This window comes from Pongo abelii, chromosome 7, assembly GCF_028885655.2.
Source record: "Pongo abelii isolate AG06213 chromosome 7, NHGRI_mPonAbe1-v2.0_pri, whole genome shotgun sequence".
Lineage (NCBI taxonomy): Eukaryota > Metazoa > Chordata > Mammalia > Primates > Hominidae > Pongo > Pongo abelii.
This window is the reverse complement of record NC_071992.2, coordinates 2,184,638-2,202,292: the sequence shown is the minus strand read 5'-3', so window position 1 is coordinate 2,202,292 and position 17,655 is coordinate 2,184,638. Positions and strand designations below refer to the sequence as shown.

At 40.5% G+C, this 17,655-nt stretch overlaps 1 long non-coding RNA gene across 1 annotated transcript in view; it reads right to left on the bottom strand.

The window, feature by feature from the left end:
- Positions 1-15,725: 15,725 nt before the first annotated feature.
- The window catches only part of LOC129060865 (uncharacterized), a 140,192-nt gene continuing 138,262 nt past the window's right edge, over positions 15,726-17,655 (bottom strand). Inside the window, exons 4-5 of the long non-coding RNA XR_008527723.2 lie at positions 16,355-16,491; positions 15,726-15,930 (exon numbers count right to left, since the gene is read on the bottom strand). This is a non-coding gene — a long non-coding RNA (uncharacterized LOC129060865). The remainder of the gene's footprint in view (positions 15,931-16,354; positions 16,492-17,655) is intronic.

The following is a 17,655-nucleotide window of genomic DNA, read 5'->3' as shown; positions in this document are numbered from 1 at the left end:
GCGCTTCCCAGTAAACAATGGCTTCCTCACTCTGTGGAGCCTGGGAGAGGGACACCAGCCTCCAGGCACAGGGCAGTGTCTGCTCGCTCTTCTCATGAAGGCACAGGGGTCGCACCTGCTGGCCAGGCAAGCCCTTATGGCAGGCATCCAGGTGAGCTAAAGCTGGTAGAGAAGAGGACCCGCTCCCTTGAGCATCCACAAAACAGCGTTGGTCACCACCCGACGGAGCTTCCTCGGGTTTGGGTTCTAATTCTGGATCTAAGACCCCTCCGCGCCTGTCAGCTTGTCAGAGCGCAGCCCGTAAATCTCTGGAGTGAAGTCACACCTGCTCCGTCAGCTGGAAACCACCGAGGAGGCAGGAAGCCGACACGCACTGCAGATGGTTTCCATCTGAGCCGCGCAGGTGCCTGCCACCCACTGAAACGGAGCCCCCCTCCCAGGACCGCCGCATCCCCGCTGCTGCCTCCAGCTGTGTCCAGAGCTCAACCCAGCAGCCCGGAGGAGGTCGCTCGGTTCCTGTCTTTGCGTGAGTGTATTCCCCGTATTCCTGTGCTCATCTGTAACATCCTCCAAAGGAAAGAAGAGAATTCTGTTTTATGCCATGTTGCATATCACACTTCTACCAAAAATCAACCTAACCAACATGCAAATAAGATAACAGACAGATAAACTAACAGTTGGATTTGAGTATTAAATATTAAATCGTATTACATACCAAGTATTAAGTATATAATTATATAAAATGTAAAGTATGAATTACGAAAGTAAATAAACAATTCTAACATCAGAACTAGCTCGTACTCAGGAAAAGAAACGAGAACGCCCTCAGACTGTGAACTTTCACTCCGGCATCTGGGCAGATAATGAAGGGAGGTGGTGCTTTTGGACCTTGGCTTTAGTCTGATGTGGGATTCTGGGCATGGCAAGGGCGGCTGTCAGGTCACAGCCACATAGTCTGGTTAATCCCGGGAGGGCTTCATGATCACACTCTCCCAGCACTATCCAAGGATACTCGTTCAATCAGATCTAGTCCGATCCCCATCCGGATACACGTTCAATCAGAGATCTAGTCTGATCCCCGGATACCCGTTCAATCAGAGATCTAGTCCGTCTTGCTACCTGAGCCAATACTTTTCTTTCTCTTTTTAAATTAGTAGGTCTCTTAATTCTATCACCAGGTTATCAAAGTTACATTTAAATATTTAAAATAATATAGTAGAAAAAGCACAATTTTTAAAAAATCTATAACACGGGAATGGAATTTGTGTTCTCCATTTCAGGCAGAGAGGAAACCACTCTTTATTTTGTGTTTTGGAACTGTGCTTCTAAACTACATCTTTTATTTTAAAGGTCAGAGGGCTGACTGACCCGTCATTGTACTTACTTCCAGCACAAAACAAATTATATACTTCTAGTCCATCTAATGCTACTACATGCACAAACTCAGCAGCTCGCTAACATCTGCACCAATAGGGGGGATATCAGCTTCCTTTTCTTCGTGCTAGAGAATAGACATGATCGTGTTTTATTCTTTTAGTTTGGACAGCTTTTTCTTAATCTCCAGAATGTTATGGATGCATCTCTGCAGCACATCCCTTTACTTTTTTATGATGCTTTGCTTTATTGTGCTTCGCAGATATTGCTTTTTTCACAAATTGTTATTTAGTTATTTATTTAATTGACACATTGTGATGGTACATATTTATGGGGTACAATTTGATGTTTCCATACAGATACAGGTTATATAGTTAATGAATCTGAACATTTGGTTTGCCCATCACTTCATGCATTTATCATTTCTTTGTAGTGAGAAGCTTCAAAAGCCTCTCTGGCAGGGTGCAGTGGCTCACGCCTGTAATCCCAGCACTTTGGGAGGTCAAGGCGACAGATCAATGGAGGCCAGGTGTTCCAGACCAGCCTGGCACCATAGTGAGACCCTGTCTCTACCAAACATAAAAAAATTAGATAGGTGCAGGGGTGCACTCCTGTAGTCCCAGTTACTGAGGAGGCTGAGGTAGGAGGATCACTTGAGCCCAGAAATTCAAGGTAGCAGTGAGCTATGATCACACTGCTGCAATCCAGCTGGGGGACAGAGCGAGACCCTGTCTCAAAAAAAAAAAAAAAAAAAAAGGCCTTTCTTCTGGCTATTTTGTTATATATCCTACTGCTAGCCACTGTCACCCCATGGTGCAATACAAGGCTAAGACTTCCTCCTCCTCCTCCTTAATTGTTGCTGTGTGCCCATCAGCCGTCCTCTCTCCATCCTCCTCTCCCCTTCCCCTGCTCTGGTAACCACTGCTCACTCTGTATTTCTAGATCACCTTTTTCAGATTCTACATGTGAGTGAGACGATGCTGTACACATCTTTCTGTGCTTGTTTATTGCATTTAATGCCCTCCAGGTTCATCCATCTTGTTGCAAATGACAGAATTTTATTCTTTGTTGTAGCTGAATAGTATTTCATTGTGCATATATACCACATTTTCCTTATCCGTTCATCCCTTGTTGGACACCAGTTGAATCCAACTCTAGGTTATTGTGATAGTGCTTTAATAAACCTGGGAGTGTCAATATCCTTCCACACACTGATTTTATTTCCTTTGGATCTATATCCAGTAGTGGAATCGCTGGATCACATGGTAGCTCTACTTCTAATTTTTGAGGAACTTCCATACAGTTTTCCATAGTAGCTTTCTTAATTTATAATCCCACCATAGTGTCTAAGAGTCCCTTCTGCTTCATATCCTTGCCAACTCTTCTTTTGTTTTGTCATTTTTACTAAAGCCATTCTAACTGGAGTGAGGTGGTGTTGAATTGAGGTTTTGATTTGCATTTCCCTAATAATTAGGGATGTTGGGCATTTTTTCATATACTTGTTGGCCGTTTGAATTTCTTCTTTTGAGAAATGTTCATCAAAGTCCTTTGCCCATTTTAAAAGTAGGTGTTTTTTTTTCTTGTCTTCTTTTTTCCTTTTCTAGTTTTTTTTTTTTTTTTTGCTGTTGTTTAACTTCCCCATGTATCCTGGATATTAACTCCTTATTAGGTGTATAATTTGCAAATATTTTCTCCCATTCTGTAAGTTTTCCCTTCACTCTGTTGTTTTCTTTCCCGTGTGAAAGTTTTTAAGTTTGGCATACTTCCATTTGTCTATTTTTGTTTTTGTTGTTTTTGCTTTCGAGGTCTTATTTTTTAAATTGTTGCTCTGCCTCATACCGTAAAGTTTTGCCCTTATATTTTCTTCCAGTAGCTTCATAGGTTCAGGTCTTACATTGAGGTCTTTAGTCCACTTTGAGTTGATTTTCATGATGATGAGAGGTAGAGATCCAATCTCATTATTCTGCATGTGGATATCCAACTTTCCCAGCACCATTCATTGAAGAGACTATCCTTTTCCCAATGTGTGTTCTTGGCAGCTTTGTAAAAGTCAGTTATCTAGAGTTGTGTGAATTTATTTCTGAGCTCTCTATTCTGTTCCGTTGGTCTCACCTTGATTCCAAAACCAACCAGATAGACAGACAGACAGACACACACACATGCACACACACGCACACATGCATGTGCACACACACACGCACAGAGGAAAACACAGGCCAATATCCCTGCTGAATATAAAAGCAAAAATTCTCAACAAATTCAACAGCATTTCAAAAATATGTATTCACTATGATCAAGGGGATTCATCCCTGAGATGCAAGGAAGGTTGAACATACACAAATCAATGAATGTGCTACTTCATATTAACAAAAAGAAAGGTAAAAACCATCCAATTGTTTCAGTGCACACAGAATAGGTGTGCTTTAATGGAGGTGTTTGTGCTCTTAATGCCAAGAAGTGCAGAATGGAGAGTTTTCCAGCCCTGTGGCCGGACTGGTGGAAAACTGTGTCATCCAGAGGGTGATTGCCCTGCCACAGTGTGTGTAGTTACCTCCCTCATCCAGCCTGGAGGAACTTTCTGTCTTCCCCATTGGTTGGAGCCAGTCCAGAGTGGGCATGGCACTGGAGGAAGCAGGGGAGGCCAGCACATTTGTACTTAATTGCTGTAGACTTCGTATTAGACAGTTGATAGCACTTTTGAAAACACTGCATTTCTCAGTGAAATTGATAGTCACCAGAAAATACATATTTTGATGCTAAGATTTTATTCCTGGAAATGTTCTTTCAAGAAAAAATAATGCTTCTGGTAAAATGCCATCTATCTCGTTACTGCTATGAAGTGCTATGAATTCCTGTTGATTTGGGATGAGATCCAACCTCCATGTAATGGTGCACTCACTTTCCTAATCTTCTTCTACAGTGGAGGTGAAGCAATTGCATGAGCTTTCAAGGACTTTTGTTTAAAAACAGAAATAGTATGCTTAGGGATGTGTCTAATTTATTTTGAATATATTAATAAATCATAATTCAATTGTTGGATAGAGTTATTTACCAATAACATTAACACCTTAAAAAGGAACATCCAACAGATTAAAAAGTAGATTTTACAGTTTATTTTTGAAGACATCACTTGAAGCGGTAACATTTTATCCATTTAAAACGTGGTCTCAAAACATGTTTGTTCAGACAAGATGGAAAGTCTGGAAGCCAGTAGGAAATTTAAATATCTTCTTCATGTTCAAACGACTAATCAAGGGGTGTAAAGTTTCAATCATATAAGATGATTCAGTTTCTAGAGGTCTGCTATACAACATTTTACCTGTAGTTAAGAATGCTGGCTAGGCATGGTGGCTCACACTTATTATCCAAACACTCTGGGAGGCTGAGGTGGGAGGGTCATTTTAGGCCAGGAATTTAGGAATTCAAGATCAGCCTAGGCAACACAGTGATACCCCATCTCTATTGTTTTTTAATAAAAAAGACTACTATATTGCATATTTAAAAATTTGTTGTGATAACACATCATGTTAAGTGTTCTTACCACAATAAAATATTATTTTTAAAGTAGCATTTTGTTTCTTACCATTCAAAATGCTTTTTGAAAAAAGATCTTCAAAGCCTTTTTTATTTACCTGGCACTGGACCGCACGGTTAAACTACATTTTAGGGAGTTTATGCCTTCTCAAATAGCTCAGGTTCTAGAGTGCCAATTTCCTGCTGACTTCTATTTTATTATTGTTCAAAGTAAATGGATGAATTGACTGTACACTTGAATGAGGGGGTCAAAAACCAGAGGTAACAAGTAGAACAAAGAACTCTTTACCTTCTTTTTGAATGACTAAAAAACTTTGATAATATTATCAAACTGAAGCAAATTATTTTATATTGAGAAGAACTTAAACTACTAGTCAAGTAAGCATTTCTTTTTTTTTTTTTTTTTTTGAGATGGAGTCTCCCTCTGTTGCCCAGGCTGGAGTATAAATGGTACAATCTCGGCTCCCTGCAACCTCTGCCTCCTGATTTCAAGGGATTCTCCTGCCTCAGCCTCCTGATTAGCTGGAACTACAGGCATGTGCCACCGCGCCTGGCTAATTTTTGTATTTTTAGTGGAGACGGGGTTTCACCATGTTGGCCAGCCTGGTCTCGAACTCCTGACCTCAAGTGATTCTCCTACCTTGGCCTCCCAAAGTGCTGAGATTACAGGTGTGAGTCACCGCGCCTGGTTGCATTTCATTTTTGAATTAGGAAAGCGAAGCTCAGAATTACGTGGAGTACCAGACGTCCCACATGGTAAACACACAGCTAGAGCCAACCCTGAGGAGCTCCCACTCTGGTACTGCCCATCAAAACACATGTGCCTGGTGATGTGGGCAGCCTCTACCAGGGGTGTTCACAGGAGAGACGAAAAGCAAGGATAATGGGGTAGAAAGGGTCTTCAGAGGGGCGAAATGCCATAGTTAGGGCATTGGGCCAGTTAAGGTCCAGCATTGCAGGCCCTCAGGACAAGGAGCATTAAGGCGCTTCCAGAAGTGACACCTGCTTAACCCTGTCAAGGCAGCAACGTGGATGAAAGGGTGTGGAGAGAATGGGAGGAAGCTGCAGACACATCTCTTCTCTCCTTGCACATGATATATCTTCCAGTTGTGTGGCACTTGTGACTGTTGAAGAGTTTTAGACTTGGAGAAGAGCTATAAAACAGCACCTACTCCTAGTTCCAAGAAGAGGATGCTCTGCAGGTTCCCGGGTCTCACAGGCACACAGTGTGGGTGATGCAGACATGAGCTGGACTTAACCACAGCACCCCCAAAGGCATCTTACTCTTATGTGGGAGGTATCTGATACCTGCTTGGCCTCTTACCCCCACTATTCATTTACATTTAATTCTATAGCACGGATCCAAACCAATCTCACTCAAAAATTGGTTTGAAGAAGAACCTCAGGGTGAGAGCTCCATCTGCAAAGTGTATGATCTAAAGATGTGTTCTGGATCCAGGCTGCCCCTAACTGCTCATCTATTTGTCACTCGTTGGGATATATTGGTTATAAAAATGTCTGCAATCATTTTTGCCTCCCTAAATTCATGCTTTTTGCAATATGACTTTGCAACTCTCCCATCAAGAGGGAGTGTCTACTTCCTCATCTCTTAAATTAGGGCTGGTCTTGTGACTTATTCTGGCTGGTATAACGAGGCTCAAGTGAGCTACTTTGACCCTTGTCCGCAAGAAACCTTGTGTGTATCTGCTGTCTCTCATAGTCCTGCCCAGTGGGTTATGAACAAGCCAGAGCTAGTCAGCTAAAGGAAGAAAGACCTAGTGGAGAAGAGAGGAACCTTCCCACACAGGGCCATGCTAGACAACCCAGCCACGGCCAACCTGGAATCTGACCACAGATGCCTGCATAAACCCTGCTGACCCTGAAAATCTCCCCAGCTGAGTCGCATCCATTTGTTAACCCACAATAGTGTGAACTCAAGAAATGGTGGTGGCTTTAAGCCACTACATTTTGGGTTGGTTTTTTACGCAGCAAGAGCTAACTGACGCACTGTTCCTGCAGACATAACCCTGTTGACAACCTTGATTTGTGCTCAATGATGCCTCTAGGGCCATCCTTTCTTTTTCTCTCCCAAGCTTGTTCCAGTTCTTTGCCTGTCCCCAATCAAGTTTTTACTTAGTTCTCCCCTGATCTTTAGCACTGCTCAGAATTTTCATAGCTACTTACTTCTCCAACCCCTATTCAGCTTTCCAAAAATCAGCCATTTGAGAGGCCATGTTTAGACTTCTCAGAAATCCAAATGATAACAACTTGCAACCCAGCCTTCAGTGATGGAGAAGATTCCCCCCACAGCCAACACACCTCAGCTGAGGGACCAGCGTGCAAGCACAGGTAAAGTCCTCATGTGTCTGAGGGGGTAAAAGAGGAAGGGTCTCCTGAGGGGGGTCCTGCATCACCACTGTGAAACAACCACATTTATCTCTCCTAGAACTGGTTTTTAACATTTTATCTCCTAAACTACTTAGTCCTTCTTGGTTTAAATTTTTCTTTTTTTTGAGACAGAGTCTTGCTCTGTCACCCAGGCTGGAGTGCAGTGGCATGATCTCGGCTCACTGAAAGCTCCACCTCCCAGGTTCATACCATTCTCCTGCCTCAGCCTCCCGAGTAGCTGGGACTACAGGCGCCCTCCACCAGGCCCAGCTAATTTTTTGTATTTTTAGTAGAGACAGGGTTTCACCGTGTTAGCCAGGATGGTCTCGATCTCCTGACCTTGTGATCCATCCACCTTGGCCTCCCAAAGTGCTGGGATTACAGGTGTGAACCACCGCACCTGGCCAGTTTAATGTTTTTAAACATAAAAGTAGTCGTTTTGCAGAACATATGAATCATGCATTTGTTTCCTAAGATGTAAAGTGGGTTTTATATCATTGTAATCCGTTTCTGAATTGATCATTGATTTCTCATTTGAGAAGTTGTAGATGAATAGATCAGGTATAGAATGTATGGCAGCTCTAAACTCTACTGGGACTGGTGGAATTATACCACTATGGTGTCAGTAGATGGTACATAGCAAATGAAAAACAAGCCACCTAAGAGGCAGCTGAGGATGCTCTGGGGAAAGTACATTACTTCCAGTCGCATATTCAACTCCAAACCCTTGCAGTTTGGCTTATGGATGTATTTAATATACTACTAATGGGCAATCTATGTCTTCTGTTCTGTTTTGGTGGGTCACACCAGTGTTACAGAAAAGTACTCTTCACGTAGGGTTTTGCTGTAAGGAGGTTAATGGAGCAGGAAGTCATATACTAGAAATATGGTACGAGTCAAAGTCACCTTAGCAAGTCAAACACAGGAGCATTGGTTTGAAGGTCTAGGCAGGTTGAGTGGATTTCTGTGGATGGAAGATCAAGTGGCGAAGGGGATAGTAATTGAAAAGATATATATATATATATATACACACACACATATAGATAGAGAGAGGGAGAGAGAGAGAGAGAGAGAGAGATGGGGTCTCAAACTCCTGAACTCAAATGATCCTCCCACCTCGGCCTCCCAAAGTGCAAACTGTTCATAATCTATAGTGAGTCTTTATGGGATTCAGGTGCATATATTTATAGGCTTCTGAATTCATTCGAAGGAGTCACAACACTCTCTAATTACATCACATTTCATATAATATATACAGAATACCTATTATAGTGTGTAATCTATAATAAGGAGGTTAGTCTGAATAATGTCTCAGATTCCTTTTAACTCTAAAATTTTGTGATTTGTATATTGGAATGACAAGTGAAAGAATGGAAGAGAAAGAAGCAGGAAACAGCAAATACAGACGTACAATGTGTTTTCTATCGTTTTTACACCATATAGTAATTTATATGCCGTCAGAGTACCTTTATCCAAAGCATTGTCTGAGTCCGTGCCATAAATCACCTTTAGAGATATTTATGCCTCCATCGTAAATCTCTAAAAACTATCTTAATTGACAGCTATTAAAGATGCATTATTCATGGAAGTTGTCAGACCACAGGGAAATGTTTTATTTTACTAAATTATGGTTAAATTGACTTGACCAATTTTGATTTAGAGCTACTAAAAGCCAGGAAAATTACCATTCCATCAAGGTTTAAGATGCAAGTAAAATTGCTTAATTTTAACAAATGAAATGTATCATAACCAACATCATAGCCATTAAATTTTCATATTTGAAAGTAACAAAGATGTAAAGGTTAGTGCAACGTCTTTTGCAAATAGGGATTTTGTAAGAACGAAGAATGTACATTTCCCAGTAATACTAAAAAATCTGTTCCGATCCCTGCCCTCCCCCATTGACTGAGAGAATCTTTTCCTTCCTATGGGGTTAAAGGAGTGGGACCATCAGATCATCTCTATCATTTTTTCATACAATGCTACATTTGAGAGCAGCATATTCATGTGCTCTGAAGTTTGGCATAGAACCAGAAAGGAAACCCAAATATTCTGGAGGGACCACCCTTTTTCTAAAACAATTTTTTTTTTCCTGCATTTCAGAGGAAACATTTATACGCCCTCCTCTGCCTAGTCAACTTGACTCCTCCACGCAGAGCCCACAGCTACTTCTTATCACCCAACTGCATACAAACCTTTCCCAGTCCTGAGTAAGATACAATCCCCACCCAATCCAGCAAAGTCTCAGGATACAAAATCGATGTACAAAAATCACAAGCATTCTTATACACCAATAACAAACAAACAGAGAGCCAAATTATGAGTGAACTCCCATTCACAATTGCTTCAAAGAGAATAAAATACCTAGGAATCCAACTTACAAGGGACGTGAAGGACGTCTTCAAGGAGAACTACAAACCACTGCTCAATGAAATACAAGAGGATACAAACAAATGGAAGAACATTCCATGCTCATGGATAGGAAGAATCCATATCGTGAAAATGGCCATACTGCCCAAGATAATTTATAGATTCAATGCCATCCCCATCAAGCTACCAATGACTTTCTTCACAGAATTGGAAAAAACTACTTTAAAGTTCATATGGCACCAAAAAAGAGCCCACATTACCAAGTCAATCCTAAGCCAAAAGAACCAAGCTGGAGGCATCATGCTACCTGACTTCAAACTATACTACAAGGCTACAGTAACCAAAACATCATGGTACTGGTACCAAAACAGAGATATAGATCAATGGAACAGAACAGAGCCCTCAGAAATAATGCCACATATCTACAACTATCTGATCTTTGACAAACCTGAGAAAAACAAGAAATGGGGAAAGGATTCCCTATTTAATAAATGGTGCTGGGAAAACTGGCTAGCCATATGTAGAAAGCTGAAACTGGATCCCTTCCTTACACCTTATACAAAAATCAATTCAAGATGGATTAAAGACTTAAATGTTAGACCTAAAACCATAAAAACCCTAGAAGAAAACCTAGGCATTACCATTCAGGACATAGGCATGGGCAAGGACTTCATGTCTAAAACACCAAAAGCAATGGCAACAAAAGCCAAAATTGACAAATGGGATCTAATTAAACTAAAGAGCTTCTGCACAGCAAAAGAAACTACCATTAGAGTGAACAGGCAACCTACAAAATGGGAGAAAATTTTCACAACCTACTCATCTGACAAAGGGCTAATATCCAGAATCTACAATGAACTCAAACAAATTTACAAGAAAAAAACAACCCCATCAAAAAGTGGGCAAACGACATGAACAGACACTTCTCAGAAGATGACATTTATGCAGCCAAAAGACACATGAAAAAATGCTCACCATCACTAGCCATCAGAGAAATGCAAATCAAAACCACAATGAGATACCATCTCACACCAGTTAGAATGGCAATCATTAAAAAGTCAGGAAACAACAGATGCTGGAGAGGCTGTGGAGAAATAGGAACACTTTTACACTGTTGGTGGGACTGTAACTAGTTCAACCATTGTGGAAGTCAGCGTGGCGATTCCTCAGGGATCTAGAACTAGAAATACCATTTGACCCAGCCATCCCATTACTGGGTATATACCCAAAGGACTATAAATCATGTGGCTATAAAGACACATGCACACGTATGTTTATTGTGGCATTATTCACAATAGCAAAGACTTGGAATAAACCCAAATGTCCAACAATGATAGACTGGATTAAGAAAATGTGGCACATATACACCATGGAATACTATGTAGCCATAAAAAATGACGAGTTCATGTCCTTTGTAGGGACATGGATGAAATTGGAAATCATCATTCTCAGTAAACTATCGCAAGAACAAGAAAACCAAACACCGCATATTCTCACTCATAGGTGGGAATTGAACAATGAAAACACATGGACACAGGAAGGGGAACATCACACTCTGGGGACTGTTGTGGGGTGGGGGGAGGGGGGAGGGATAGCTTTAGGAGATATAACTAATGCTAAATGACAAGTTAATGGGTGCAGCACACCAGCATGGCACATGTATACATATGTAACTAACCTGCACACTGTGCACATGTACCCTAAAACTTAAAGTATAATAATAATAAAATAAAAAATAAATAAAATTAATAAAATTTAAAAAAAAAGAAAAAACAATTGGACCTCTGAGAATCGTTCTGTGGGACTTGGCTGGGGAAATACTGACTTCAGAAACTAAACCTTTATTCTTCAGTTCTGATTTATCACCACAAAATATTTTATTTTTGAGTACTATAAAAATAAATACACACACATATTTCTAGAGTAACTCTCAGACTCTCAAAATAAGTTTCCTCAAAGTAGGGTTAGTGACACACATGCCTCCTGGGACTCGTGTGTATTACATGAGATAATTTAAATAGAAAACAGTCTCACAGATTGTAAGTGTGAGGTCAACAGATGTTTAACTTTCCTTGCAATACTCCAAAGCCCCACTCACTAGGACATCTTTAAACCTGAAAAAAATAAACTTTGTATGTATTGTAATCCTGAAAATATAAAAGATTATTCAAATGCATTGGGTCATGATTACATTGAAGAGAAACATGTGGAGAATGCTTTTATACTAGTCTTTCCAGGGGTTTATATTTTTAGTTCATTTGACCCCTGTTTATAAATTTCCAGTTGTTCTAGATAAAGAAATTACAACTTTCTGATAAGCAAGTTTGAAACACTGTAAGAGAACTCTGGTGGCTCTAAGGGTAACATGAATATATTCGAGTCTCACCTGCTGAAGATGGTTTCACTGTCCACTAATCACCAAAATTTTACTTGTTCTTATTATCTTGAGTGTACTGGCATTTTCTTATCGTCTCCTCAACTTTTAGACAAATATGTCTGGGAGTCTCTCCTCCTATCTTCTGCATCAGCCCTGAGGCCTTCCAATTTCATTTCTCTTCTGTCAGACTTACCTCTTCCCCAACAAAAGAAACCTCTAAGTTGTTTGGCTAATGTTTTTGAAATCTGTTTCTCACAGTTATCTCTGCAGTGCTAGGAACAGTGCTAGACCCTAGACACCAATAATGAAGAGTGGGAGTCACTGTGCTCAGGCTGACACATCTTCAGAGAACGGCAGGGGTGTGGTGCATTCAGGTCCTCCTAGAGCCTTGTTCTCCAATGTCTGAGGACTGTAAAACAGAACACACATCACAGACAGGACATCCGAGGACTCTAAAACAGAACACAAATCACAGACAGGCTGTCCGAGGACTGTACAACAGAACACACATCACAGTCAGGATGTCCGAGGACTGTAAAACAGAACACACATCACAGACAGGACATCCGAGGACTGTAAGACAAGACACACATCACAGACAGGATGTCCGAGGACTGTAGAACAAGACACACATCATAGACAGGATGTCCGAGGACTGTAGAACAAGACACATCACAGACAGGATGTCCGAGGACTGTAGAACAAGACACACATCACAGACAGGATGTCCGAGGACTGTAGAACAAGACACACATCACAGACAGGATGTCCGAGGACTGTGAAATAGGACACACATCACAGACAGGATGTCCGAGGACTGTGAAACAGGACACACATCACAGACAGGATGTCCGAGGACTGTAGAACGGGACACACATCATAGACAAGTGTCATGTGTGGGATTTCCTCGCAGGGAGCTTTGCACAGCTGGAGGTTCCTGTCATTCAGGCCTCAGCTCAAAGTTCACATCCTCAGCCCTCCAGCCCACCTCATCTCTTTGGCTTTTCCTCACTCACTATGAAATTGCTTTGCTCCATTGTCTTGAAAACATGAGTCAGAATCTGAAATTACCTTACTAATATGTTTTTGTTTTGTCTTGTATATGTTGTCCGTCTCCCCCATTAGAAGGACGCATCATAAGATCAAACATACAATCTGTCTCATTTCAACTCTATCCCTGATGCCTACAAGAGTACCTTGTAAATAATTTTACAATGAGTAAAATACCTGTAATGCTGTCCCTCTAACCCACTACACACATCGTTTTTTCCAGGATAAACCTGAAAATTTTCAGATTTTCCTTAACACATCTGGACATTAGTTTGCCTCTTGCTGAGGTTTTATAGACTGGAGGACAGAGTACTTTTTAACTTGCATATATACTATTCCTTCAGGGAAAGAAAGAATTTATGGAGACAGACAATTACGAGCCCAGTGTATAGGATATTAAAGTATTTTTGTTAATGCAACATGTAAATACTCATAAAATGATCTTGCTTCAGCCAGGCGTGGTGGCTCATGCCTGTAATCCCAGCACTTTGGGAGGCCAAGGTGGGAAGATCATGAGGTCAGGAGATCGAGACCAGCCTGACCAACGTGGTGAAACCCCATCTCTACTAAAAAAACAAAAATTAGCTGGGCATGGTGGTGCATGCCTGTAATCCCAGCTACTTGGGAGGCTGAGGCAGGAGAATCACTTGAACCAGGGAGTTGGTGGTTGCAGTGAGCCGAGATCACACCACTGCACTCCAGCCTGGTAACAGAGCAAGACTCCATCTCAAGAAAAAAAAAAAAAAAGAAAAAAGAAAAGATCTTGCTTCTTTCTTATATTTCATGTGTCTTAACAAGGTTTAGATGCAAGGGTAGTTGAATGAAATCAGTAAAACCAACAGTATATGCAAAAAATATAAATTTTACTTTAAATTTTTTTGAAAAATAATCTCAAACTCATTGAGGAATCCCCTTCCATCCTCAATTCCTAATCCATACTAGATGCTCAAATGTTATCTGAAGTGATGAATGAGAGAATCCTTTGTCCTAATTCTATACCCTCTCTCAGCCTCAGTCCCTGAGCAACAACTTACTGCACTGACACAATGAGCCTAAACTGTTGATTCACTATCATCTGTGTATTTTAAAGTTCAGTCATTAAGATATTATTCAAGTGAAAATTCTATCTGTAGTAGTTTCACAAAACTGTAGTAGTTTCACAAATTCTATTTGTAGTAGTTTCAAAAACATGGTAACACAACCATGTTGATTACCATTACCTGAGGCTATGTGGGAAAGTATAGATTCCCAGAACTGCTATTAAAAAATTCAATTCATGGGTCTATTGGGTCATCCCAACAGCCAGTTTAATTCTATAAGTGGTAGTAGCCTACTTGCTATTTTTGACCATTTCACAAGCACATGGAAATACTAAAATTGACAGATGTTTGTATACTTGATATTGCATATGACTGCCTATGAGGGAAAACTCAAATAGGAGAAGCATATGTACTTATGGAAGTGTTTATTTTTCTCATATTTCAGAAACTGTGGAGGGAGAACATTCAGGACTGTTGTGGCTGCTGCGTCATGCCATCTGTTCCTCAGACCCCCACCCTTGCCCTGTCTGCTCTGACTTCTTTAACATAAGGATTGAATTCTAGTGGCCCACAATGGCTGCTGTTCTTCTGCACATCACATCTTTGCACCAGGCAGGGTACATACAGGACTAAGGGCAAGGACAAGCAGGTTCCCTGCACTCGGTGCTTTTAAAAATATTTCCCAACAAACACACAGGGGTCTCTAATTATATCTTATGAGTTAGAATTATGTCCAGTGGTCTCCTCTTTATAGAGGCTAGGAAACATGGTGTATTAACTGGGAACATTTTAAACTAGAACAAAATGAAGTTCCCATGGATAAGGTATAAAGGGAGAATTATTGTTACATGAGCAAATAATGGTATCTTCCCACAGCAGGAAAACGTTTCAAAAATGCCCTGAACTAAATCTACATTGCACAATCCTTTTTTCAAACGCCCACCCTATGGTAGAAGACACTGATTGACCATGTATGTCTTTGGGGAGCAGGAAAAAACATTTTCTTGTCTCCATATTGCATAGAGGTCTTTCCACAATAAGTAAAGACCTTTCTTTGTAATTATTTTCTGCCACCAACTAACAAATATTCTCTTAAGTGAGTCATCTGGACAATTATTAAAATTGTTTTAATAGTTGTATTATTAAATTACCTTTCTTTGTAATTATTTTCTGCCACCAACTAACAAATATTCTCTTAAGTGAGTCATCTGGGCAATTATTAAAATTGCCCATTATAATAGCCAGACTGGAAAAAAAAAGCATTGATAAATTTTGACTTTCTCAAACGCTAGAGCCTTAACAGTTAAAAAGCTACTATTAAATAGTTTCATTCTACTGCTCATGGGTTATGAGAATATAAGAGAAGATTATGAAAAGTGATCAGAATTCCATGGCACAGAGGGAGTAATAGACTTAATTAAAAAATTGCTACAAAAATTTTCCAACACACCTTTAGTCATATTAAAAGTAATTAAATTCACATTGTGCTTAATGAAAATCAGCTGTTGTTACGAAACCATAGTGACAACTTGCCACGTTCTGATGGTTTTCGTTCATTTTGTGCTGCTATAAAAGAATACCTGAAGCTGGGTGATTTATAAAGAAAAGACATTTATTTAGCTGATGGTTCTGCAGGCTGAGAAGTTCACAGGTGTGACCCTGGCCTCGGGAGAGGACTTCACACTTTGTCACACATGGCGGAGAAGGTCCGAGGGGAAGTAGGCACCGGGAAGCAGGGAAATCCTGAGAGGCGTCCCGGCTTTATAACAACACGATCCCGCAGGAACTTCTCCATTTCTGTGAGAACGAATCCAGTCTTAATCCAGTTCCAGCGAGAACTCACTCACTACCCATAGAGCAGCTCCAAGCCATTCATGAAGGATCTGCTCCCATGACCCAAGCACCTCCCCTTAGGCCCCACCTCCCAACACTGACCCGCACATTGAGGATCAAATTTCAACAAGAGTTTTGGTGAGAACAAGCAACCCATATCCAAACCATAGCACTGACTAGTAAGCCTAAAAAGTAGGCTAACTTATGGTTGACGCTGTTAAAACGTAAGTTTAGGTCATACGCACATTAACAGCGACTTAGCTACGTCAGTATGAAAAGTTACAAAGCAGAAAAGACTTTTTTTCTACTTGTGCACATTTCAGACAATCCTTTAAAATATATGGGAGGACAAGAGGTTTGAAGAGTTAGTTCGAAAGTGTTTCTTTACCTGAAAAAGAAAACACGTTAAGCAATAAAAGACTTCTCACTCTGTGCTTCTGTTGTAATGTCATTTCTCAGAGCAACAACGCACACGTAAACATAGCAGTTGTGATGATAAAAGAAAAGCAAAACAAATCTGAAAATCTGAAAAATAAATTCAAATAAGGAAGAGACAAAACCATTTGTTTACCAATTTTCTTTCCTTTTGGCAAAAATAAAGCAAATACTAAGGATTTTCATTTGTTGCTGTTTGCATGCCAAATACCAGTCACCCAAGCTAAGTGTTTAACCTAGATTTAAAAAGTGAACTGAATAGAATCCTGGAATTTTCTAGTTTTATGGAAATTAAGACTGCTCTTTTCCCAAGCCCTGAAAGCTGAAAGCAGATAACTTTAAACTTCAGAAAAATCACTACAACAGATCACACACGGACAACCTTCATGGGTGCTGCTTTGGGGGCCACTGGGAGAGTTCCCCAGGACATCACCTGATACCACATCCAGACATGCACCTGCCACCCGCATTCCACCACCAAAAGGTGCTTTACGCTCCAGTCCAGAAATCTCCACTGTCTGCCCTCTGGATCCAAAGAATAAGACCATAATTTGCTCCATATATGAACCTTTGCTTTTCTTTTGTTTTCATAGACTGACACCTTGAATTCTCTTCCAGCAATACAATCTTGCTTTAAAACAGAAAAGTTATTGATGCCTTAACAGCCTGACAAGGAGGAGCTCCTGAACCCCTTCTGGTTTGCAGCAGCCCCAATTCAGGAACTGCTTTTTACTAAAATAAACTCTTGAACATTTTATTGTGCCTTGGATTTTTTTAACACAGTCACATACTCTGTTTTGATTCTAAATAACTTACATGAAGTTAAAAATGTGATTCTGTGGAAACCAGAATATAAACTCTGGGTTAGACAATGTTCATCTGAAACTGCTGGCTGTTTAGGGGCCACGGTGAGGACTGATGGAGCAGATAATGCTGCAGTTTGACATGGAGAACGCAGAATCCCGAAGATTCCCACCTCAAAAGAAAGTAAGCCACAGAAGTACACGGCATAGAGAGTCCTGAGGGACATAGAACTCGGAATTGTGTGCAATTAGATTTTAATTCCCAGGGATCATGAGAAGACTAAGAAGCTGCTGTGGCTCTCACAAAGAAACTCACAAATTAACACATGCACTCCTTGCTAAGATTATAAATGCAATGCTTTGCAATTTGCAAGGAAAAACATATATTTAGCTATAAACTTTGTAAATGTTTTATCCAATCTGGGGCTTCTACTTTTTAATTCTGAAATCT